The following is a 27077-nucleotide window of genomic DNA, read 5'->3' on the forward strand; positions in this document are numbered from 1 at the left end:
TCGAAGAGCACGAATGAAGTTATCACAAAAGGGTGAATTGATGAAATAAAGTTTCGTCTTAACTTTTGACGTTGTCTTGATGGAATTCCGGAATTCGAGGGATTTAAAGAAAATCTTCGAAATCTAAAAGATTTGATTCTTCGACGAATAAGGAAATTAAGATCTCTATCATTAAATGCGATGATCCACCTCGATTACTCTGTATGATATTTCCATTATAAATTAAAACTTTTTCCGTTCCATTAGTTTCACCATTCCTATACTTTCTTTCTTAGTTCATATATCCCAAAAGATTGTGAAAATGCTTAATCCAGTACTGATCCTTGTCCTTATCCTCACTCTTGCAACAACCATTCTCCTTTTCCAACTTCCACCGGAGGAATCTGCTTTCTTCTACTTCGCACTTGGAGTTATAGTGTTTTTAATTCTCCCGTGTCTTTATGTTGCAATAAACATTGATATACACGCTTTGTAATTTCTACGTTGTTGTTGGGTTTTATATCTTCCCTTATATTTCGATGTCCTTTCTTCTGTCTCCTATAATCATTGTCATCCATAGTTAATGCTCTCTCCAATTTGCTGCGATATATATTCCTACTTCAGAGCTTCATACTTTTGTTTTCTTTTCGCAAGTAATGGTCCAGACTTCATAGGTATGGTGTTTCGAATTATCATAATATATAAGGTAGAAAAGAAAGGTAGTAGCACGATTTGATTTGTCAAATTACCAGAATTACTGAGGATAGAACTATCAAGAATATATTTTCTTGATATGTTCAGAAGTTAAGCAGAATGAAAGGGTTATGTAACATGGCACGTGATGACGTTATGATTCTGTGAATCATCACGTCCCATTAGAAACTCAGCATGACTTACTGTAATATAATCATGTTGATCAAGTGTCATTAAATTTTACTAACTCATGCTTCAGTTCCCAACACTACTTCAGAATTCATTCATAGTTTATACTTAGCTTGTACAGAAATTTCCAATATAATGTATTACCGATAGCACGAAGAGATAAATAATTTCGGACGAGAATATTTATGAAAATATCTTCAGAAATATCGAAGATATTTATGATGATATTTTGGAATTTCTAAGTTCGATGGTTGATGAAGAAAGATGTTCCGCAAGATTTTAACATGAATTTGGAACAAGATATTCTCTAAGGATTTCAACGGATCCAGAATTACTTAGATTCTTTGAATATAGGGTTTGATCCTTGTATTTGTCCCTGGTCTCCTTCATGGTTAGCTCAATCCATTTTTTTCAGTACCAAATTTTTAATCGAGCGTTTCCAACACTCCATTCTTTATCATCAACCTCTTGGCCATTTAAGCCATCTACAATTTTTTTGTTTCGTCTGCATTTAATGCAGCCATATCTGAATCGTCGGTTATCAATCCTAGGTGTTTTCAGAAGAATTGTGTTTTTAGATGATTAAACGCTGATGGTAGTATAGTGGAATATAAAAAGGTTCTCTGGTAACAATAAATGAGCACGCATATATATCAAAGTTATAATAAGGTTGTTTTGAATGAAAAGTCGAAGTTGTCTTGCTGGAGCTGTGACAAAATTGGCTATTTTGAAGAAGAACTGCAAAGTTATTTTGGGTAATAATAACACTAAAAGAATTAGCACAGCTACGTGTTAAACGTTTACTCAGTTTTCGAGAGTTTTTCAGGTGCATAACTATATGCATAAATCTTTTCTTCTGTAGATAAAGTGCGGTTGGTTCATCCTCTCGATTAAGGTGTTTTCAAGAATTATGAAAGGTTTGAACGCAAAATGTATTCGTGAAGATACAAATGAGGTTTAAGATGAAATCAAGTGGCAAACTTGAAGAATGGTTTAGTTTCATATGTTATAATCAATATTTTAATTCATTTTAATTGTCCAATAATGGCAGTCCTTAGTTGATAGTTCAATAATCGGTTTATATATATATAATCTTAGAATTACCCCACGACGTATTGTAAACGTATTGTCTTTGCATCAACCCAGAGACGTATTGTATACGTATTGTCTTAGAATTAACTAAGACGTATTGTGTACGTATTGTCTTAGGATTTATCAAAACGTATTGTATACTTATTGTGTTAGGATGTACCAAGAATATTATTATATATATATATATATATATATATATATTTATATATATATATATATATATATATATATATATATATATATATATATATATATATATACAATTACAGAATTCGTGTACATGTCTCAGACTCGATCACAACTCAAAGTATATATATTATTGTAGAATCAACCTCAACCCTGTATAGCGAACTCGAACATTACAGCATATAGAGTGTCTATGGTTATTCCAAATAATATATATACATGCGTCGATATGATATGTCAAAACTTTGTATACGTGTCCCAGTATTTAAAGTGCGTAAAATAAATAACAGAAATTAAATGACGATAAATAAAATTGCGAGAATATAAATTGCGATAATTAAATTGCGGTAAATAAAATGTAACCAGTTAGCTAGAAACAGTTAGCTAGGAACAGTTAGCGTGGATTCTTAACAATATTTCAATTAGTTAATTCGTTTGTTTCTAACAAATTTTATTTTGTTCAATGTTTTCTTCATTATGCCACTTGTTGGATTCTGAGAAGTCAAAATCTAAATATAAAATTGAATAAAAATGGTTATTTTGTGGTGAACGGATTCGTATATCGATGAATGTAAATAGGATAGTAAATGACTGTTGAATAAAATTCAAGGAATGTACAGTGTAACTTACTAATGTGAAATCTAAATATTCCTCGGGTGTTACCTACCCGTTAAAATATTTTTCACCATTAACAGTTTGTACAAAAGAATTTTTGATTACCATCTTTATGAAAACATATATACATATATATTTTCTTCAGATGTAATTATAGATTTGATGAGTTAATATGATATTAAACTCTTATGATTTTCGGTTTGAGCTAGAATAGGTAATCTCTAAAACTATTAAGAATCACATATTCTTCGCAGAATATTAATGAAATTATGGATCAATACTTCATCGGTTATTGTTGTTGGTACTCCTTGGTATCTATGGTGTGTATGATGTGGATATTCGTGGGACAGATTGTGATGTTGAGGTGTGAGATGCGGATGTTGATGTTGTTGGATGGTGGTGGTACTGTTGGTGCCAGTGATGTTGCTAAAACTGGTACGTTTTGCACCATATTCTCCAAAGCTATTACTCGAGTACGAAGTTCGATGACTTCTTGTATTATTCCGGGATGATTGTTTGTCAGAACGAGCAGATGAATAAGGTTTAGAATTGTGGGTAGAATATAATCGTGTCGAGCTACTCTGTAAGTGAGAGAGAAGATGGTATTACGAACAGGTTTGCCTGTAAGTGATTCAGGTTTTTTCGTCAAGAGGTGAATTCGTTTGGTGAAAAGGGTCGCCTTCTTGGCGCCTCCATTGATTTAATAGACTACGAACCCATCAGATGAATTGGGGATGGCTGATTGGTTGGTTTATTCTGGTCACACTGCTTTCAGAGCTTGAGTAAAACTCCATATCGGAATCCGAGGGACTTGAACTAGTTGTGAGTTTCATCAGATACGGTTAGATAAAGGGTTTTTGATATGAACTGAATTTTCGAACATCGGATCATATTCTAATTACATAGAATACCTGTCTATAGTACAGAAGATCCCGTAAATTACGGAGGGAATTATGGAAACGTGTCAGACAAGATTTAACGTGATGGGATGTGAATTTGTCTGTACATCATCTATGCAATAATTGCAATAAGACGTGTCGAGACTGAAAATGATAGGTAGATACTTTTCGACAAAGAACGGTAAGCAAAACTTTTGACATGCAGACCAGGTTCAAATCCAGACTTATTAATATAACCTAACCACTACTAAGCCGAATTCCAGACTTACTAATGCATCATAACAATTCCTAGTTAGACACACTAATGCAAGACCTGGTTCGCTACGACCAACGCTCTGATACCAACTGTGACGGCCCGTCCTAATCCACCTGGACGAAGTCATCAACATCTGGTCCCATTGCGAGGTACTGACCTAATTATTCCATGAATAACTCCAAGTAGTATCTTTAATGAAATGTCCCGTTCTTATTGATTAAAAACGTTCCATATTAATTGATTTCGTTGCGAGGTTTTGACCTCTATATGAGACATTTTTCAAAGACTGCATTCATTTTAAAACAAACCATAACCTTTATTTCATCAATAAAGGTTTAAAAAGCTTTACGTAGATTATCAAATAATGATAATCTAAAATATCCTGTTTACACACGACCATTACATAATGGTTTACAATACAAATATGTTACAACAAAATAAGTTTCTTGAATGCAGTTTTTACACAATATCATACAAGCATGGACTCCAAATCTCGTCCTTATTTAATTATGCGACAGCGGAAGCTCTTAATAATCACCTGAGAATAAACATGCTTAAAACGTCAACAAAAATATTGGTGAGTTATAGGTTTAACCTATATATATCAAATCATAATAATAGACCACAAGATTTCATATTTCAATACACATCCCATACATAGAGATAAAAATCATTCATATGGTGAACACCTGGTAACCGACATTAACAAGATGCATATATAAGAATATCCCCATCATTCCGGGACACCCTTCGGATATGATATAAATTTCGAAGTACTAAAGCATCCGGTACTTTGGATGGGGTTTGTTAGGCCCAATAGATCTATCTTTAGGATTCGCGTCAATTAGGGTGTCTGTTCCCTAATTCTTAGATTACCAGACTTAATAAAAAGGGGCATATTCGATTTCGATAATTCAACCATAGAATGTAGTTTCAATTACTTGTGTCCATTTCGTAAATCATTTATAAAACCTGCATGTATTCTCATCCCAAAAATATTAGATTTTAAAAGTGGGACTATAACTCACTTTCACAGATTTTTACTTCGTCGGGAAGTAAGACTTGGCCACTGGTTGATTCACGAACCTATAACAATATATACATATATATCAAAGTATGTTCAAAATATATTTACAAAACTTTTAATATATTTTGATGTTTTAAGTTTATTAAGTCAGCTGTCCTCGTTAGTAACCTACAACTAGTTGTCCACAGTTAGATGTACAGAAATAAATCGATAAATATTATCTTGAATCAATCCACGACCCAGTGTATACGTATCTCAGTATTGATCACAACTCAAACTATATATATTTTGGAAACAACCTCAACCCTGTATAGCTAACTCCAACATTCACATATAGAGTGTCTATGGTTGTTCCAAAATTTATATAGATGTGTCGACATGATAGGTCGAAACATTGTATACGTGTCTATGGTATCTCAAGATTACATAATATACAATACAAGTTGATTAAGTTATGGTTGGAATAGATTTGTTACCAATTTTCACGTAGCTAAAATGAGAAAAATTATCCAATCTAGTTTTACCCATAACTTCTTCATTTTAAATCCGTTTTGAGTGAATCAAATTGCTATGGTTTCATATTGAACTCTATTTTATGAATCTAAACAGAAACAGTATAGGTTTATAGTAGGAAAAATAAGTTACAAGTCGTTTTTGTAAAGGTAGTCATTTCAGTCGAAAGAACGACGTCTAGATGACCATTTTAGAAAACATACTTCCACTTTGAGTTTAACCATAATTTTTGGATATAGTTTCATGTTCATAATAAAAATCATTTTCTCAGAATAATAACTTTTAAATCAAAGTTTATCATAGTTTTTAATTAACTAACCCAAAACAGCCCGCGGTGTTACTACGACGGCGTAAATCCGGTTTTACGGTGTTTTTCGTGTCTCCAGGTTTTAAATCATTAAGTTAGCATATCATATAGATATAGAACATGTGTTTAGTTGATTTTAAAAGTCAAGTTAGAAGGATTAACTTTTGTTTGCGAACAAGTTTAGAATTAACTAAACTATGTTCTAGTGATTACAAGTTTAAACCTTCGAATAAGATAGCTTTATATGTATGAATTGAATGATGTTATGAACATCATTACTACCTGAATTGAATGATGTTATGAACATCATTACTACCTTAAGTTCCTTGGATAAACCTACAGAAAAAGAGAAAAATGGATCTAGCTTCAACGGATCCTTGGATGGCTCGAAGTTCTTGAATGAGAATCATGACACGAAAACAAGTTCAAGTAAGATCATCACTTGAAATAAGATTGTTATAGTTATAGAAATTGAACCAAAGTTTGAATATGATTATTACCTTGTATTAGAATGATAACCTACTGTAATAAACAAAGATTTCTTGAGGTTGGATGATCACCTTACAAGATTGGAAGTGAGCTAGCAAACTTGAAAGTATTCTTGATTTTATGTAACTAGAACTTGTAGAATATATGAAGAACACTTAGAACTTGAAGATAGAACTTGAGAGAGATCAATTAGATGAATAAAATTGAAGAATGAAAGTGTTTGTATGTGTTTTTGGTCGTTGGTGTATGGATTAGATATAAAGGATATGTAATTTTGTTTTCCTGTAAATAAGTCATGAATGATTACTCATATTTTTGTAATTTTATGAGATATTTCATGCTAGTTTCCAAATGATAGTTCCCACATGTGTTAGGTGACTCACATGGGCTGCTAAGAGCTGATCATTGGAGTGTATATACCAATAGTACATACATCTAAAAGTTGTGTATTGTACGAGTACGAATACGGGTGCATACGAGTAGAATTGTTGATGAAACTGAACGAGGATGTAATTGTAAGCATTTTTGTTAAGTAGAAGTATTTTGATAAGTGTATTGAAGTCTTTCAAAAGTGTATAAATACATATTAAAACACTACATGTATATACATTTTAACTGAGTCGTTAAGTCATCGTTAGTCGTTACATGTAAGTGTTGTTTTGAAACCTTTAGGTTAACGATCTTGTTAAATGTTGTTAACCCAATGTTTATAATATCAAATGAGATTTTAAATTATTATATTATCATGATATTATCATGTATGAATATCTCTTAATATGATATATATACATTAAATGTCTTTACAACGATAATCGTTACATATATGTCTCGTTTAAAAATCATTAAGTTAGTAGTCTTGTTTTTACACATGTAGTTCATTGTTAATATACTTAATGATTTGTTTACTTATCATAGTATCATGTTAACTATATATATATCCATATATATGTCATCATATAGTTTTTACAAGTTTTAACGTTCGTGAATCACCGGTCAACTTGGGTGGTCAATTGTCTATATGAAACATATTTCAATTAATCAAGTCTTAACAAGTTTGATTGCTTAACATGTTGGAAACATTTAATCATGTAAATATCAATCTCAATTAATATATATAAACATGGAAAAGTTCGGGTCACTACAGTACCTACCCGTTAAATAAATTTCGTCCCGAAATTTTAAGCTGTTGAAGGTGTTGACGAATCTTCTGGAAATAGATGCGGGTATTTCTTTTTCATCTGATCTTCACGCTCCCAGGTGAACTCGGGTCCTCTACGAGCATTCCATCGAACCTTAACAATTGGTATCTTATTTTTCTTAAGTCTTTTAACCTCACGATCCATTATTTCGACGGGTTCTTCGATGAATTGAAGTTTTTCGTTGATTTGGATTTCATCTAACGGAATAGTGAGATCTTCTTTAGCAAAACATTTCTTCAAATTCGAGACGTGGAAAGTGTTATGTACAGCCGTGAGTTGTTGAGGTAACTCAAGTCGGTAAGCTACTGGTCCGACACGATCAATAATCTTGAATGGTCCAATATACCTTGGATTTAATTTCCCTCGTTTACCAAATCGAACAACTCCTTTCCAAGGTGCAACTTTAAGCATGACCATCTCTCCAATTTCAGATTCTATATCTTTTCTTTTAATGTCAGCGTAGCTCTTTTGTCGACTTTGGGCGGTTTTCAACCGTTGTTGAATTTGGATGATCTTCTCGGTAGTTTCTTGTGTAATCTCCGGACCCGTAATCTGTCTATCCCCCACTTCACTCCAACAAATCGGAGACCTGCACTTTCTACCATAAAGTGCTTCAAACGGCGCCATCTCAATGCTTGAATGGTAGCTGTTGTTGTAGGAAAATTCTGCTAACGGTAGATGTCGATCCCAACTGTTTCCGAAATCAATAACACATGCTCGTAGCATGTCTTCAAGCGTTTGTATCGTCCTTTCGCTCTGCCCATCGGTTTGTGGATGATAGGCAGTACTCATGTCTAGACGAGTTCCTAATGCTTGCTATAATGTCTGCTAGAATCTTGAAATAAATCTGCCATCCCTATCAGAGATAATAGAGATTGGTATTCCATGTCTGGAGACGACTTCTTTCAAATACAGTCGTGCTAACTTCTCCATCTTGTCATCTTCTCTTATTGGCAGGAAGTGTGCTGATTTGGTGAGACGATCAACTATTACCCAAATAGTATCAAAACCACTTGCAGTCCTTGGCAATTTAGTGATGAAATCCATGGTAATGTTTTCCCATTTCCATTTCGGGATTTCAGGTTATTGAAGTAGACCTGATGGTTTCTGATGCTCAGCTTTGACCTTAGAACACGTCAAACATTCTCCTACGTATTTAGCAACATCGGCTTTCATACCCGGCCACCAAAAATGTTTCTTGAGATCCTTGTACATCTTCCCCATTCCAGGATGTATTGAGTATCTGGTTTTATGAGCTTCTCTAAGTACCATTTCTCTCATATCTCCAAATTTTGGTACCCAAATCCTTTCAGCCCTATACTGGGTTCCGTCTTCCTGAATATTAAGATGCTTCTCCGATCCTTTGGGTATTTCATCCTTTAAATTTCCCTCTTTTAAAACTCCTTGTTGCGCCTCCTTTATTTGAGTAGTAAGGTTATTATGAATCATTATATTCATAGATTTTACTCGAATGGGTTCTCTGTCCTTCCTGCTCAAGGCATCGGCTACCACATTTGTCTTCCCCGGGTGGTAACGAATCTCAAAGTCGTAATCATTCAATAATTCAATCCACCTACGCTGCCTCATATTCAGTTGTTTCTGATTAAATATGTGTTGAAGACTTTTGTGGTCGGTATATATAATACTTTTGACCCCATATAAGTAGTGCCTCCAAGTCTTTAATGCAAAAACAACCGCGCCTAATTCCAAATCATGCGTCGTATAATTTTGTTCGTGAATCTTCAATTGTCTAGACGCATAGGCAATCACCTTCGTTCATTGCATTAATACACAACCGAGACCTTGCTTTGATGCGTCACAATAAATCACAAAATCATCATTCCCTTTAGGCAATGACAATATAGGTGCCGTAGTTAGCTTTTTCTTCAATAACTGAAACGCTTTCTCTTGTTCATCATTCCATTCAAATTTCTTCCCTTTATGCGTTAATGCAGTCAAGGGTTTTGCTATTCTGGAAAAGTCTTGGATGAACCTTCTGTAGTAACCAGCTAGTCCTAAAAACTGGCGTATGTGTTTCGGAGTTTTCGGGGTTTCCCACTTTTCAACAGTTTCTATCTTTGCCGGATCCACCTTAATACCTTCTTTGTTCACTATGTGACCGAGGAATTGAACTTCTTCCAACCAAAATGCACACTTTGAAAACTTAGCGTACAATTCTTCTTTCCTTAATACTTCTAACACCTTTCTCAAATGTTTACCTTGTTCTTGGTCATTCTTTGAGTAAATAAGTATGTCATCAATGAAAACAATGACAAACTTGTCAAGGTATGGTCCACACACTCGGTTCATAAGGTCCATGAACACAGCTGGTGCATTAGTTAAACCAAACGGCATGACCATAAACTCGTAATGACGGTAACGTGTTCTGAAAGAAGTTTTTGGAATATCATCTTCTTTCACCCGCATTTGATGATACCCGAAACGTAAGTCAATCTTTGAATAAACAGACGAGCCTTGTAGTTGATCAAATAAGTCATCGATTCTCGGTAGTGGGTAGCGGTTCTTGATGGTACTTTTGTTCAACTCTCGGTAGTCGATACACAACCTGAATGTACCATCTTTCTTCTTGACAAACAAAACAGGAGCTCCCCACGGTGATGTGCTTGGTCGAATGAAACCACGCTCTAAAAGTTCTTGTAATTGGCTTTGCAGTTCTTTCATCTCGCTGGGTGCGAGTCTGTAAGGAGCACGAGCTATTGGTGCAGCTCTTGGTACAAGATCTATTTGAAATTCAACGGATCGATGTGGGGGTAATCCCGATAATTCTTTCGGAAATACATCGGGAAATTCTTTTGCAATGGGAACATCATTGATGCTCTTTTCTTCAGTTTGTACTTTCTCGACGTGTGCTAGAACAGCATAGCAACCTTCTCTTATTAGTTTTTGTGCCTTCAAATTACTAATAAGATGTAGCTTCGTGTTGCCCTTTTCTCCGTACACCATTAAGGGTTTTGCTTTTTCTCGTATAATGCGAATTGCATTTTTGTAACAAACGATCTCTGCTTTCACTTCTTTCAACCAGTCCATACCGATTATCACATCAAAACTCCCTAACTCTACTGGTATCAAATCAATCTTAAATGTTTCGCTAACCAGTTTAATTTCTCGATTCCGACATATATTATCTGCTGAAATTAATTTACCATTTGCTAATTCGAGTAAAAATTTACTATCCAAAGGCGTCAATGGACAACTTAATTTAGCACAAAAATCTCTACTCATATAGCTTCTATCCGCACCCGAATCAAATAAAATGTAAGCAGATTTATTGTCAATAAGAAACGTACCCGTAACAAGCTCCGGGTCTTCCTGTGCCTCTGCCGCATTAATATTGAAAACTCTTCCGCGGCCTTGTCCATTCGTGTTCTCCTGGTTCGGGCAATTTCTAATAATGTGGCCCGGTTTTCCACATTTATAACAAACTACATTGGCATAACTTGCTCCGACACTACTTGCTCCGCCATTACTCGTTCCGACACCATTTGTTCCTTTTGTTCTATTAACCTCTGGTCCGTAGACCTCACACTTCGCCACGCTATGACCATTTCTTTTACACTTGTTGCAAAATTTGGTGCAGAACCCCGAGTGATACTTTTCACACCTTTGGCATACCTGCTTCTGATTGTTGTTGTTGTTGCGGTTATTATTGTTGTTGGGATGATTGTTGTAGTTGCTGTTGTTGTTGTTGTTGTTGTTGTTGTTGTTGTTGTTGTTGTTGTTGTTGTTGGGCCGTTTGTTATAGTTGCGATTGATTCTGCGATTGTTGGGATACTTGTTGCGATTATTGTTGTAATTGCTGTTATTGTTGTATTGGTGATTCTTATCACCGTTTTCCTCCCACTTTCTTTTGACTTGCTTCACATTGGCCTCTTCAGCAGTCTGTTCTTTAATTCTTTCTTCAATCTGGTTCACTAGTTTGTGAGCCATTCTACATGCCTTTTGTATGGAGGCGGGCTCATGTGAACTTATATCTTCTTGTATTCTTTCCGGTAATCCTTTCACAAACGTGTCGATCTTCTCTTCTTCATCTTCGAATGCTCCCGGACACAATAGGCACAATTCTGTGAATCGTCTTTCGTACGTGGTAATATCAAATCCTTGGGTTCGTAACCCTCTAAGTTCTGTCTTGAGCTTATTGACCTCGGTTCTGGGACGGTACTTCTCATTCATCAAGTGCTTGAATGCTGACCACGGTAGTGCGTACGCATCGTCTTGTCCCACTTGCTCTAGATAGGTATTCCACCATGTTAACGCAGAACCTGTGAAGGTGTGCGTAGCGTACTTCACTTTGTCCTCTTCAGTACACTTACTTATGGAAAACACCGATTCGACCTTCTCGGTCCACCGTTTCAATCCGATCGGTCCTTCGGTTCCATCAAATTTCAAAGGTTTGCAGGCAGTGAATTCTTTGTAGGTGCATCCTACACGATTTCCTGTACTGCTAGATCCAAGGTTATTGTTGGTATGTAGCGCAGCCTGTACTGCGGCTATGTTTGAAGCCATAAAAGTACGGAATTCCTCTTCATTCATATTCACGGTGTGTCGAGTAGTCGGTGCCATATCCTTCAAAATAGTCAAATGGAACAAGTTAATCATACAGAATATTAAGTGTAGTTAATATTATTTCGTAGCATAATATGAACTCATTTATAAAAGCTTTTTTTTCATATTAGCATTTTATAAGTTTAAATTCGGGTAGTACCTACCCGTTAAGTTCATACTTAGTAGCTAATATACAATTCAACTACTTCAATTCTATATGAAAAACTGATTATAATAATATTTGGCGTTCAAACTTTTACACAATATTTTACAAACTTACAATACCGCTTATTTTACATATAGCATGAAATATAGCACACAATAAATTTGATACAAGATGGTTGTGAAGATAATTCTAGCTAGTACACAAGTCGTTCAGCAAAGGCAATAAAGACACGTAATTCATACGTCCAGAAACAAGTCATGCATTCTGGTTTTACTAGGATTACTTCCCATCCTTGGTCTTGTGGAACATAACCGTTATGGTCGTTGATAAGACAGCGTGTTGTAACGTCGTCAAAGGGACGAGGGTTACGTAATGTCCAACAGTCCCGTAATAATCTAAAAACCTCATTTCTTACCCCAATTACCGACTCCGTCACTTGTGGGAACGTTTTGTTTAATAGTTGTAGCCCGATGTTCTTGTTCTCACTTTGGTGAGAAGCGAACATTACTAATCCGTAAGCATAACATGCTTCTTTATGTTGCATGTTAGCCGCTTTTTCTAAATCACGAAGTCCAATATTCGGATACATTGAGTCAAAATAATTTCTTAACCCATTGCGTAAAATAGCATTTGGGTTCCCCGCAATATATGCGTCAAAGTAAACACATCGTAACTTATGGATTTCCCAATGTGATATCCCCCATCTTTCAAACGAAAGCCTTTTATAAACCAAGGCATTCTTGGAACGTTATTCGAATGTCTTACAAACTGATCTTGCCTTAAATAGTTGTGCCGAAGAATTCTGACCGACTCTAGACAAGATTTCATCAATCATGTCTCCGGGTAGGTCTCTTAAAATATTGGGTTGTCTATCCATTTTGTGTTTTTATACTGTAAAATAGACAAGAGTTAGATTCATAAAAAAAATACTTATTAATACAAGCAATTTTTACATATATCATAAAGCATAAGCACACTATATTACATATATTACACCATACGAATACAACTATCTTATTCCGACTCGCTTGTTTCTTCTTCTTCTTCGGTTTTGGTTCGTTTTGCCAAGTTTCTAGGGATATATGATGTTCCCCTAATACGAGCCGTCGTTTTCCATATTGGTTTAGAAAAACCTGGTGGTTTAGAGGTTCCCGGGTCATTGTTACAACTTAAGGACTTCGGGAGTTGACGATACATATAAAGTTCATCGGGGTTGGAATTAGATTTCTCTATTTTTATACCTTTTCCCTTATTATTTTCTTTTGCCTTTTTAAATTCAGTTGGGGTAATTTCTATAACATCATCGGAATTCTCGTCGGAATCCAATTCATCGGAGAATTGGTAATCCTCCCAATATTTTGCTTCCTTGGCGGAAACACCATTGACCATAATTAACCTTGGTCGATTGGTTGAGGATTTTCTTTTACTTAACCGTTTTATTATTTCCCCCACCGGTTCTATTTCTTCATCCGGTTCCGATTCTTCTTCCGGTTCCGATTCTTCTTCCGGTTCCGACTCTTCTTCCGGTTCCTCTTCGGGAACTTGTGAATCAGTCCACGAATCATTCCAATTTACATTTGACTCTTCATTATTATTAGGTGAGTCAATGGGACTTGTTCTAGAGGTAGAAATCTATCACATAATATCAAACGCGTTAAGAGATTAATATATCACATAATATTCACATGTTAAAAATATATCGTTTCCAACAAAATTTGTTAAGCAATCATTTTTCAAGTAAACACGGTCGAAGTCCAGACTCACTAATGCATCCTAACAAAGTCGATAAGACACACTAATGCAAAATTCTGGTTCTCTAAGACCAACGCTCGGATACCAACTGAAATGTCCCGTTCTTATTGATTAAAAACGTTCCATATTAATTGATTTCGTTGCGAGGTTTTGACCTCTATATGAGACGTTTTTCAAAGATTGCATTCATTTTAAAACAAACCATAACCTTTATTTCATCAATAAAGGTTTAAAAAGCTTTACGTAGATTATCAAATAATGATAATCTAAAATATCCTGTTTACACACGACCATTACATAATGGTTTACAATACAAATATGTTACAACAAAATAAGTTTCTTGAATGCAGTTTTTACACAATATCATACAAGCATGGACTCCAAATCTCATCCTTATTTAATTATGCGACAGCGGAAGCTCTTAATAATCACCTGAGAATAAACATGCTTAAAACGTCAACAAAAATGTTGGTGAGTTATAGGTTTAACCTGTATATATCAAATCATAATAATAGACCACAAGATTTCATATTTCAATACACATCCCATACATAGAGATAAAAATCATTCATATGGTGAACACTTGGTAACCGACATTAACAAGATGCATATATAAGAATATCTCCATCATTCTGGGACACCCTTCGGATATGATATAAATTTCGAAGTACTAAAGCATCCGGTACTTTGGATGGGGTTTGTTAGGCCCAATAGATCTATCTTTAGGATTCACGTCAATTAGGGTGTCTGTTCCCTAATTCTTAGATTACTAGACTTAATAAAAAGGGGCATATTCGATTTCGATAATTCAACCATAGAATGTAGTTTCACGTACTTGTGTCTATTTTGTTAATCATTTATAAAACCTGCATGTATTCTCATCCCAAAAATATTAGATTTTAAAAGTGGGACTATAACTCACTTTCACAGATTTTTACTTCGTCGGGAAGTAAGACTTGGCCACTGGTTGATTCACGAACCTATAACAATATATACATATATATCAAAGTATGTTCAAAATATATTTACAACACTTTTAATATATTTTGATGTTTTAAGTTTATTAAGTCAGCTGTCCTCGTTATTAACCTACAACTAGTTGTCCACAGTTAGATGTACAGAAATAAATCGATAAATATTATCTTGAATCAATCCACGACCCAGTGTATACGTATCTCAGTATTGATCACAACTCAAACTATATATATTTTGGAATCAACCTCAACCCTGTATAGCTAACTCCAACATTCACATATAGAGTGTCTATGGTTGTTCCGAAATATATATAGATGTGTCGACATGATAGGTCGAAACATTGTATACGTGTCTATGGTATCTCAAGATTACATAATATACAATACAAGTTGATTAAGTTATGGTTGGAATAGATTTGTTACCAATTTTCACGTAGCTAAAATGAGAAAAATTATCCAATCTTGTTTTACCCATAACTTCTTCAATTTAAATCCGGTTTGAGTGAATCAAATTGCTATGGTTTCATATTGAACTCTATTTTATGAATCTAAATATAAAAAGTATAGGTTTATAGTCGGAAAAATAAGTTACAAGTCGTTTTTGTAAAGGTAGTCATTTCAGTCGAAAGAACGACGTCTAGATGACCATTTTAGAAAACATACTTCCACTTTGAGTTTAACCATAATTTTTGGATATAGTTTCATGTTCATAATAAAAATCATTTTCTCAGAATAACAACTTTTAAATCAAAGTTTATCATATTTTTTAATTAACTAACCCAAAACAGCCCGCGGTGTTACTACGACGGCGTAAATCCGGTTTTACGGTGTTTTTCGTGTCTCCAGGTTTTAAATCATTAAGTTAGCATATCATATAGATATAGAACATGTGTTTAGTTGATTTTAAAAGTCAAGTTAGAAGGATTAACTTTTGTTTGCGAACAAGTTTAGAATTAACTAAACTATGTTCTAGTGATTACAAGTTTAAACCTTCGAATATGATAGCTTTATATGTATGAATTGAATGATGTTATGAACATCATTACTACCTTAAGTTCCTTGGATAAACCTACTGAAAAAGAGAAAAATGGATCTAGCTTCAACGGATCCTTGGATGGCTCGAAGTTCTTGAAGCAGAATCATGACACGAAAACAAGTTCAAGTAAGATCATCACTTGAAATAAGATTGTTATAGTTATAGAAATTGAACCAAATTTTGAATATGATTATTACCTTGTATTAGAATGATAACCTACTTTAAGAAACAAAGATTTCTTGAGGTTGGATGATCACCTTACAAGATTGGAAGTGAGCTAGCAAACTTGAAAGTATTCTTGATTTTATGTAACTAGAACTTGTAGAATATATGAAGAACACTTAGAACTTGAAGAGAGAACTTGAGAGAGATCAATTAGATGAAGAAAATTGAAGAATGAAAGTGTTTGTAGGTGTTTTTGGTCGTTGGTGTATGGATTAGATATAAAGAATATGTAATTTTATTTTCATGTAAATCAGTCATGAATGATTACTCATATTTTTGTAATTTTATGAGATATTTCATGCTAGTTGCCAAATGATGGTTCCCACATGTATTAGGTGACTCACATGGGCTGCTAAGAGCTGATCATTGGAGTGTATATACCAATATTACATACATCTAAAAGCTGTGTATTGTACGAGTACGAATACGGGTGCATACGAGTAGAATTGTTGATGAAACTGAACGAGGATGTAATTGTAAGCATTTTTGTTAAGTAGAAGTATTTTGATAAGTGTATTGAAGTCTTTCAAAAGTGTATAAATACATATTAAAACACTACATGTATATACATTTTAACTGAGCAGTTAAGTCATCGTTAGTCGTTACATGTAAGTATTGTTTTGAAACCTTTAGGTTAACGATCTTGTTAAATGTTGTTAACCCAATGTTTATAATATCAAATGAGATCTTAAATTATTATATTATCATGATATTATCATGTATGAATATCTCTTAATATGATATATATACATTAAATGTCTTTACAACGATAATCGTTACGTATATGTCTCGTTTAAAAATCATTAAGTTAGTAGTCTTGTTTTTACATATGTAGTTCATTGTTAATATACTTAATGATATGTTTACTTATCATAGTATCATGTTAACTATATATATATCCATATATATGTCATCATATAGTTTTTATAAGTTTTAACGTTCGTGAATCACCGGTCAACTTGGGTGGTCAATTGTCTATATGAAACATATTTCAATTAATCAAGTCTTAACAAGTTTGATTGCTTAACATGTTGGAAACATTTAATCATGTAAATATCAATCTCAATTAATATATATAAACATGGAAAAGTTCGGGTCACTACATTTAAAATGAGCAAATGCACAGCAGAAGATTTCTTTCATACCTGAGAATAAACATGCTTAAAAGTGTCAACCAAAAGGTTGGTGAGTTCATAGGTTTATCATAACAATCATTTCAATATATTAATAGACCACAAGATTTCCGTTTATGAATATATGTACACTCGCAAGTGTATAAAACCGTTCTGCTTATGTTGAGGCCTCAGTAACCAACCTTAACAATAATATAATAAGTCATCTTCGCAAAGATGGATATGTACACTCACAAATGTATAAATAATCCTCGAAGTACTAAACATCCGCCCACTAGCTCTTATGTCTAGTGCATCCTACAGGATGGGGGTGTTAAGCTCGATAGATCTATCTTTAGGATTCGCGCTTACATGTTCTTATAACATGTAACTAAATTACCTAGCACATCAATCCGCAGAATATCATTTTTAATCATTTGTCTCTATTTCATAAAGCATTTATATAAGCAGCGCATGTATTCTCAGCCCAAAAATATATATTGCAAAAGCAATTAAAAAGGGAGCAAATGAAGCTCACCTATTGTATTTTGTAGTAAAAATACATATGACAATATTGAACAATGCAGGGTTGGCCTCGGATTCACGAACCTATATCATTTGTATGTTTATTAATACCTTTAATCGTAATCGAACAATTTCATATATTATAACTTTATATATCATTTATTTAGTTTGCATATATATTTGAAAATAATTATTATTTATATAGTTTCATGTATATATACATATATATATATGTAAATATATATATATTAAAAATACCTAATTTGTTATATATGAATAATTATATACAGACTGTTAATATGTTTAAAACATACTTATAACCTTAATAATATTCTTAAAACTTTTATTTTTATAAACGTAATTATTTTCAATAATAATATTATAGGTGATACTACTAATAATAATAACGATGATAGTTTTAATAATAAATCTCATAATAGCGATAATATCAGTAGTTTTTAATAATTTAAATAATTTAATAATAATGATAATGAAACTTATACTTTTGATAATAATACTAACATAATGGTTTTAATCATAATGGTACTACTAATATCAATCTTAATGATAATACTAATAATGGTAACAATACAGAATAATAATAACTATAAAGATAATAATGTTACGGGTAATGATAGTTATGATATTGTCTTTAGTGCTTACATAAATATTACTCATAATAATATAACTAATAGTACTTATAAATGTAACTATGATAATAATAATAATAATAATAATAATAATAATAATAATAATAATAATAATAATAATAATAATAATAATAATAATAATAATAATAATAATAATAACAATAGTTATAATGATAATGATAATAATTATAATAAGGATAATAATAATAATAATAATAATAATAATAATAATAATAATAGCAAACAGTAATAATAATAATAATAATAATAATAATAATAATAATAATAATAATAATAATAATATAAATAATAATAATAATAATAATAATAATAATAATAATAATAATAATAATAATAATAATAATAATAATAATAATAATAATAGCACTCAATAATAATAATAATAATATTAAAATAATAATAATAATAATAATAATAATAATAATAATAATAATAATAATACTAATAATAATAATAATAATAATAATAATAATAATAATAATAATAATAATAATAATAACACTCAATAATAATAATACTAACAATAACAATAATTATAATACTTAATAATAACAATGATATTAATAATAATGAATTTTAAAAATAAAAACTACCTTGAAAACTAGCTCGCAAAAAGAATTGCCCAGAACGGGACTCGAACCCGCGACCTCCAGCTTAACCGAAACACTCTTAACCATTAAACCGTTTCTGTTTTTCTGTTCTAATCTAACTGTTATATACATATAACCCGTAATTTATCTGACTCTCTTTCTTCTTCACTTAAACTCGATCGACCAGTGGCCATTAATAACCATAATATCAAGACAATGAAATAGGTTCTTGGATTAAACAAAATGATTTAAGTGGGTTAATTTCAATTAACAGAAGACGAGAAAAAAAAATGAAATTGAATGACACAACAGTAGCTGACTTCGTAAAATAAAAAAAAACTATGAACTCAAACTTGCTTTTTGATTTTAAGACTATTTTAAATAACAATCACAACATGAATTGTTTTGCAAATGATTTATAGAAACTTTATGCATTAACAATTTCAACAAAAACGATCTTTAAAACTCTAATTTGTTTGAAGAACACAAGTTTGACTTTTTAAATTTTTAGCTTTGACTCACAAATTCAAACTCGATAGATGAAATTGGAATGTGAAACTTTCCAGTCAGTTTGAGTATGAGAACACTAACAAATCTGCTTTATTACATATGTGAAAAAATGATTTGGTTTTGGATTCTTGATTTAATCGTTTCAAACAGGGATATCGAGCTTAATAAAAATAAAATAAATAAATAAAATTTCTGTTAACTCTTTGGTTTGCAGGAAACAGAGAAATCGTATAATTGATGATTATGGTGGAATTCGAATTATTATTATCAATCCATATTATGAAGGGATCGATTAGGTTTATATAAAAAAAAATTTGTTCGATCTTCTTAACACAGCCAAAACAGAAAAAAATAAAATTGTAAAAGGATGATAGGGATCTTTAACTAATTTTCTTGTGTAGTAGGTTATTGGTTGACAATGAATCACAGGGAACAACTAAATAAATAAAAATACAAAGTTTGATATTGCTTGCAACCGATTTTGTTTGTTATCTGTGGTAAATCTCAATTGGTATCAAGTTTAGAGACAAGGGAGTAAAGGTGGACAATGATTTGAAACAGAATTTGGACTCTCCCATTATAATTTTTATTTAAATAATTAGTATTATTAATAAATATAAATAATAATACTTTTAATAAAAATAATAATAATAATAATATGAATAACAATAATACAGATATTTATTAATAATAATGTTAGTAATAATATTAATAATAGTAATAACATTAATGATAACAATTATAAGTTGTGTCTTAAATAAAAATATAACAATACTTATATTAATTTTAATAATCTCATTAATAATAACAATGATACTAATAATGTTAACATTAATAGTAGTAATGATTGTAATATAACAATTTATGGATAAAAATTTCATATCTATATATAATATTAATAATACTCTCAATACTGATATTAATATAAATCTTTATTTTAACAAAAGTACTGATATTATCAATATAGCAATTATAGTTTATCTTTTAGTAATTTAATATATTGATATTACATATTATTAAGTATGTAGTATTTAATAACATCTAATATACATAATATATTAATTAGGTATAGAAATCATGTATATATATGTATATATATATATATACATATATCTATAATCATTTTAATAGCAACTTAGTTATTTTGTATTACATTTTACGTATTTAATTCTAATGTTTAAATTATACTTTATAATTTCCAACTATTATAAATACTTACATTTATATACAAATACATATTTATTTACAAACAATTGTTCGTGAATCGTCGGGAATAGTCAAAGTCAAATGCATACATGAATGCAGTTCAAAGTTTTTGAGACTTCAACATTACAGACTTTGCTTATCGTGTCGATATCATATAAAGATTAAGTTTAAATTTGGTCGAAAATTTCCGGGTCGTCACAAAGGGTAGAAAAAGAAGGCCCGATCAACTAGCACAGGCATAACTCGTTCATCAAAAGCGGACGATGTGATGACCCGGGAATTTCCGACCAAATTTAAACTTAATCTTTATATATTTCCGACACGATAAGCAAAGTCTGTTAGACCGAGTCTCAAAATTTTTTAACTATTATATGAATGCATTTAAGCTTTGAATATTTCCGACGATTCACGAACAATTAATTGTAGCTTGATATGTGTGTGTGTATATATATATATATATATATATATATATAAATAATAATTGGAAACATAATTTTAAATATTGTATGTTGTTGTTACTAAAATCTAATTATGTAAAGAAAAATAAAAAATAGGATATTATAATAATTATTATTTAAAATATATCTCTATATATAAATAATGTATATTAAAAATAAATATTAAATGATTGTAATACTCGTTTGATGTTTCGATTGATATTAAGCAAGTTAAAAACGAACTTATGTAATTATAAAATAAACGGTGATACAAAAATGAGCTCTATAAATTTTAGGCTTACTAAAAATGTATTTAGTATTTAGTTATTAAATTTTAACACTTTTTATATTTTACCCAGAATTGAGAGGTACAGTTGATGTAATTTTTTTATTTAGTAAATTAATGATAGAATTTTATACCATAATGATCAAAATAAATAAAGATATTTAATTTAAAAATATGGAATTTTTCTGAGAGATTTTATCCGCCCTGATTAACAACGGAACACGAAATCATCCACAAGATAATAGTGTCGGTAGATAAATTATTAATCCCGTAAATTGTGATTGATTAATATGGAGTTACTGTGTTACCTTTTGATTATTTCACAAACTCAATCTCTAATGTATTTTTCTTAATATATAATATACATAAAGTTGGATTGATAACAAACCACGTACAATTATTTGGTGGCTTAACTATTTGGTGGCTTAACTGTGGCACATTCCAAGATATTTAATTGACACTGTTTTTGTTTTCAATCTATTCCACCAGCCATCTAAATTTATATATAATATGCATACTCATTATAGATGTAACATAGACATATACATACAATGCAATTCTTTCTTCCAACTTCTTTCTTGGTGATCACAAGAACACTACCACCTCTCTATCTTTTCTTACTCCCATCGTGAAGACCACCTTTTACTACTACCGTGAACCATCACCTTAAACCCACCACTAACCATACCAAGCCGCCACCACCCATGACTACCACCTTCATCACCATTGAAACCCGAAAACCACTACCATCTATGTTGTTTCTGTCCCTTCGAAGTAACCACCCAAGAACCAACACTAATAAATTCCAATTGTTAAACATGTTCGTTATTATTAGTCGGAGAACCACAAACAAAAACCTGGAGACTGATTAGCCGAAGACCCAAGACACAACACATGAGTTCCGGTATATAGTTGCTCGTTAGTGACTGTTCTGATTACCTGCCACTCTTCGACACCTTGCATACTATTCAATCACCACCACATCATTCGAACTACACCCACTTACATACACAATTATTTATATATATATATATATATATATATATATATATATATATATATATATATATATATATATATATAACCCATACATTTTCATGTATCATGAATAACCCAAACCGTTCACCACCTCCATTGGAACCATACCCGTCAACAAGGAGATGTTATATCAAGTGAGATTATCGCCACCGCCACGAAGTCACCATCATCGTGAACCATTTAAACAAACACAGCCACCACTATGATCCACCACCGCTGCCATTTTTTGTGTGTGTTTTATTCACTGCTGCAGCTGCCACTTTACTTTCTGTATCATTGAACCATCACAACCACCACCCTCGATATATTTTTATTATTCTTTCTTTCTCTTCATTCCTACTATTTTCCATTGCAGTACAATTCCACTAACATTCCTATTAAATTAAACAAAGAACAACGATATTAAAGTAATGATAGTGTCGGACATATATAAATGAGGATGAAAACGACGGGTAAATGGATCGGTGCAATGCTCAAGGGTGGAGTTGAGCTTGTAATTGAATCATTGGGCTTTTAATTGAATCATTGGGCTTGGAATCGAATCAGTGGGCTTAAAATCGAATATGTTGGACACGAGATTTATGAAGGCTATCTGCTACTTCTATTATTATTATTATTTTTTTTGCGAACTATGAAAACGAATACATAGAGGTAAGATGATGATATGTGTGATGATTATGATAATAAAGAAGATGAAGTGGTGATGTACGAGGTGATCACGATGATAAACGTAATTCGTTGTTGATGATGATAGGAATTGATATTGATTATGAGGGTGACCGTGAGCTATGAGAATCATGAATAAATCACGATGATGTATAGGTGATTAATTGAAAATGATGATATACGATGTTTGATGATGAGGAAAGAATGATGATACCATTTGTTGATACTACTGCAGCGTTTTCTGTTTTGTTTCCATTTCTGTTAAAACAACGAAGATGGTGAAGATTATGATAATGATGATACGTAAATGTGAAGATGACGAGATGATACGGTTATGATCATGATGATGATGTTATGATGTTCTTATGATGAAGATGATACACGATCGAAGATGATGATGTGATGGTAACGATTAAGATGGTGATGATCGAAATTGTTGATGATGATGATCATGGGAGTATACGATGAATCGGATGATGATGAATGATCATAATATGTTGACGATGAATGGATGATGATAACATAATGATGGTATATTATTCTTTTTTTTATCATTATTATTATTTATTATTTATTATTTATTATTATTATTATTATTATTATTATTATTAAGATCATTATTATTGTTATAATTATTGTTATGATTGTTATTATTAGTAATATGGGAATTATTATTAATATTGTAGTTACAAGTGTTATAAGTATCACTAATATTATTATTATTATTATTATTATTATTATTATTATTATTATTATTATTATTATTATTATTATTATTATTATTATTATTATTATTATTATTATTATTATTATGATGTTATGATGTTCTTATGATGAAGATGATATACGATCGAAGATGATGATGTGATGGTAACGATTAAGATGGTGATGATCGAAATTGTTGATGATGATGATCATGGGAGTATATGATGAATCGGATGATGATGAATGATCATAATATGTTGATGATGAATGGACGATGATAACATAATGATGGTATATTATTCATTTTTTTATCATTATTATTATTTATTATTATTATTATTATTAAGATCATTATTATTGTTATAATTTATGTTATGATTGTTATTATTAGTAATATGGGAATTATTATTAATATTGTAGTTACAAATATTATAAGTATCACTAATATTATTATTATTATTATTATTATTATTATTATTATTAATATCATTAAATACTAAAATTATAATTATTATTAGTAATATTACGATTATGTATTACAAACATTAGTTATTAGTATTATCTTGAAAATTATCATTTTGAAATTCTTATTACTAACAAAAGTATTTTTTTTTTAATTATCATTTTCATTATCATTATAAGTGTTATTATAATTTTATCATTACTAACATTATTATTATTATTATTATTATTATTATTATTACTATTATTATCACTTTTATTATTATTATTATTATTATTATTATTATTATTATTATTATTATTATTATTATTATTATTACTATTATTATTATTATTATTATTATCAAAAACTATCCTTTTAAAACAGATAAATATTTTGTACATAAAATATATATATATTTTTTACATATACTATAATTATTAATACTTCACATGACTATATAAATCAAACTTACTAATATTATTTATTTAAATATGTACATATAACAAACTATTAAATTTTAACATAACACTAAACAATAATGTATATAAATATATTAATATAACTAAATAGATATTATTCATATTAAATATATACACAAATTAAATATATAATATATAAATTATGATATAATAAATAAATTTGTTCGATTACAATTATGTGTATTAATAAATATACAAATAATATAGGTTCGTGAATCCGAGGCCAACCCTGCATTGTTCAATATTGCCATGTGTATTTTTACTACAAAATACATTAGTTGAGTTTCATTTGCCCTTTTTACTCTTTACGTTTTTGGGCTGAGAATACATGCAAATGCTTTATTAACTGTTTTACAATATTTATATGCGTGAGTTTCATTTGCCCTTTTTACTCTTTACGTTTTTGGGCTGAGAATACATGCAAATGCTTTATTAACTGTTTTACAATATTTATATGCGTGAGTTTCATTTGCCCTTTTTACTCTTTACATTTTTGGGCTGAGAATACATGCAAATGCTTTATTAACTATTTTACAATATTTATATGCGTGAGTTTCATTTGCCCTTTTTACTCTTTACATTTTTGGGCTGAGAATACATGCAAATGCTTTATTAACTGTTTTACAATATTTATATGCGTGAGTTTCATTTGCTCCCTTTTTAAATGCTTTTGCAATATATATTTTTGGGACTGAGAATGCATGCGCTGCTTTTATAAATGTTTGACGAAATAGACAGAAGTAATTGAAACTACATTCTATGGTTGAATTATCGAAATCGAATATGCCCCTTTTTATTAAGTCTGGTAATCTAAGAATTAGGGAACAGACACCCTAATTGACGCGAACTCTAAAGATAGATCTATTGGGCCTAACGAACCCCATCCAAAGTACCGGATGCTTTAGTACTTCGAAATTTATATCATGTCCGAAGGAGGATCCCGGAATGATGGGGATATTCTTATATGCATCTTGTTAATGTCGGTTACCAGGTGTTCACCATATGAATGATTATTTTTGTCTCTATGCATGGGACGTATGTTTATGAGAAATGAAAATCTTGTGGTCTATTAAAATGATGGAAATGATTATTTATGTTAAACTAATGAAGTCACCAACCTTTTGGTTGACACTTTAAAGCATGTTTATTCTCAGGTATGAAAGAAATCTTCCGCTGTGCATTTGCTCATCTTAGAGATATTACTTGGAGTCATTTATGACATATTTCAAAAGACGTTGCATTCGAGTCGTTGAGTTCATCAAGATTATTATTAAGTCAATTATAGTTAGATATATTATGAAACGGTATGCATGCCGTCAACTTTCGATGTAATGAAAAATTGTCTTTTCAAAAATGAATGCAATGTTTGTAAAATGTATCATATAGAGGTCAAGTACCTCGCGATGTAATCAATTGTTGTGAATCGTTTATAATCGATATGGACTTTGTCCGGATAGATTAGGACGGGTCTCTACAGTTGGTATCAGAGCGGTGGTCTTAGCGAACCAGGTCTTGCATTAGTGTGTCTAACTGATAGCTGTTTAGATGCATTAGTAAGTCTGGACTTCGACCGTGTCTGCATATCAAAAGTTTTGCTTATCATTTTGTGTCAAAAATCATCTGCTTATCATGCTTAGGAAATTACCTGCTTATCATTCTTAGTCTAGACATGTCTTACTGCCCCTATTGCATAAACAGTGTATAGATAAATTCATATCTTAACGTATCTATTATTGTTACCTTTGCCTGACAGCTTCCGTAGATTCCTCCGTAACTTATGGGATTTTAGTATTATATATGCATATGTAAATTATGTATTGCAGGGTACTAATCTACATCCTATTCTATTCCTTATCGAAAATCCTTCATCTGATCGTACGAGATGAATCCCTCAACCAGTTCGAGTCCCTCAGATTTCGATAGCTATTCCAATAGTTATTCCGACAGCTATTCCGATATGGAGTTTCATCTAAACTCCGAAAGTAGTGTCACCAGAATGAATCAACCAATTCATTTGATGGGTTCGTAGCCTATTTAACCGATGGAGACGAGAAAAAGGCGATCCTTTTCACCCACCAACCTGCACTCTTGACAAAGAACCTGAAGCACTTACCGGCGAACCCATTCGAAACACCATTTTCACACTCATTTCCAGATTATCTCTCCACGATTACATTCTATCTAAAATTCTAAACCTTATTCATCCGTTCGTTCCGACCGACAATCATCCTGGAATAATAGAAGAAG

Source organism: Rutidosis leptorrhynchoides, chromosome 2, assembly GCF_046630445.1.
Source record: "Rutidosis leptorrhynchoides isolate AG116_Rl617_1_P2 chromosome 2, CSIRO_AGI_Rlap_v1, whole genome shotgun sequence".
In the NCBI taxonomy this organism is placed as follows: Eukaryota; Viridiplantae; Streptophyta; class Magnoliopsida; order Asterales; family Asteraceae; genus Rutidosis; species Rutidosis leptorrhynchoides.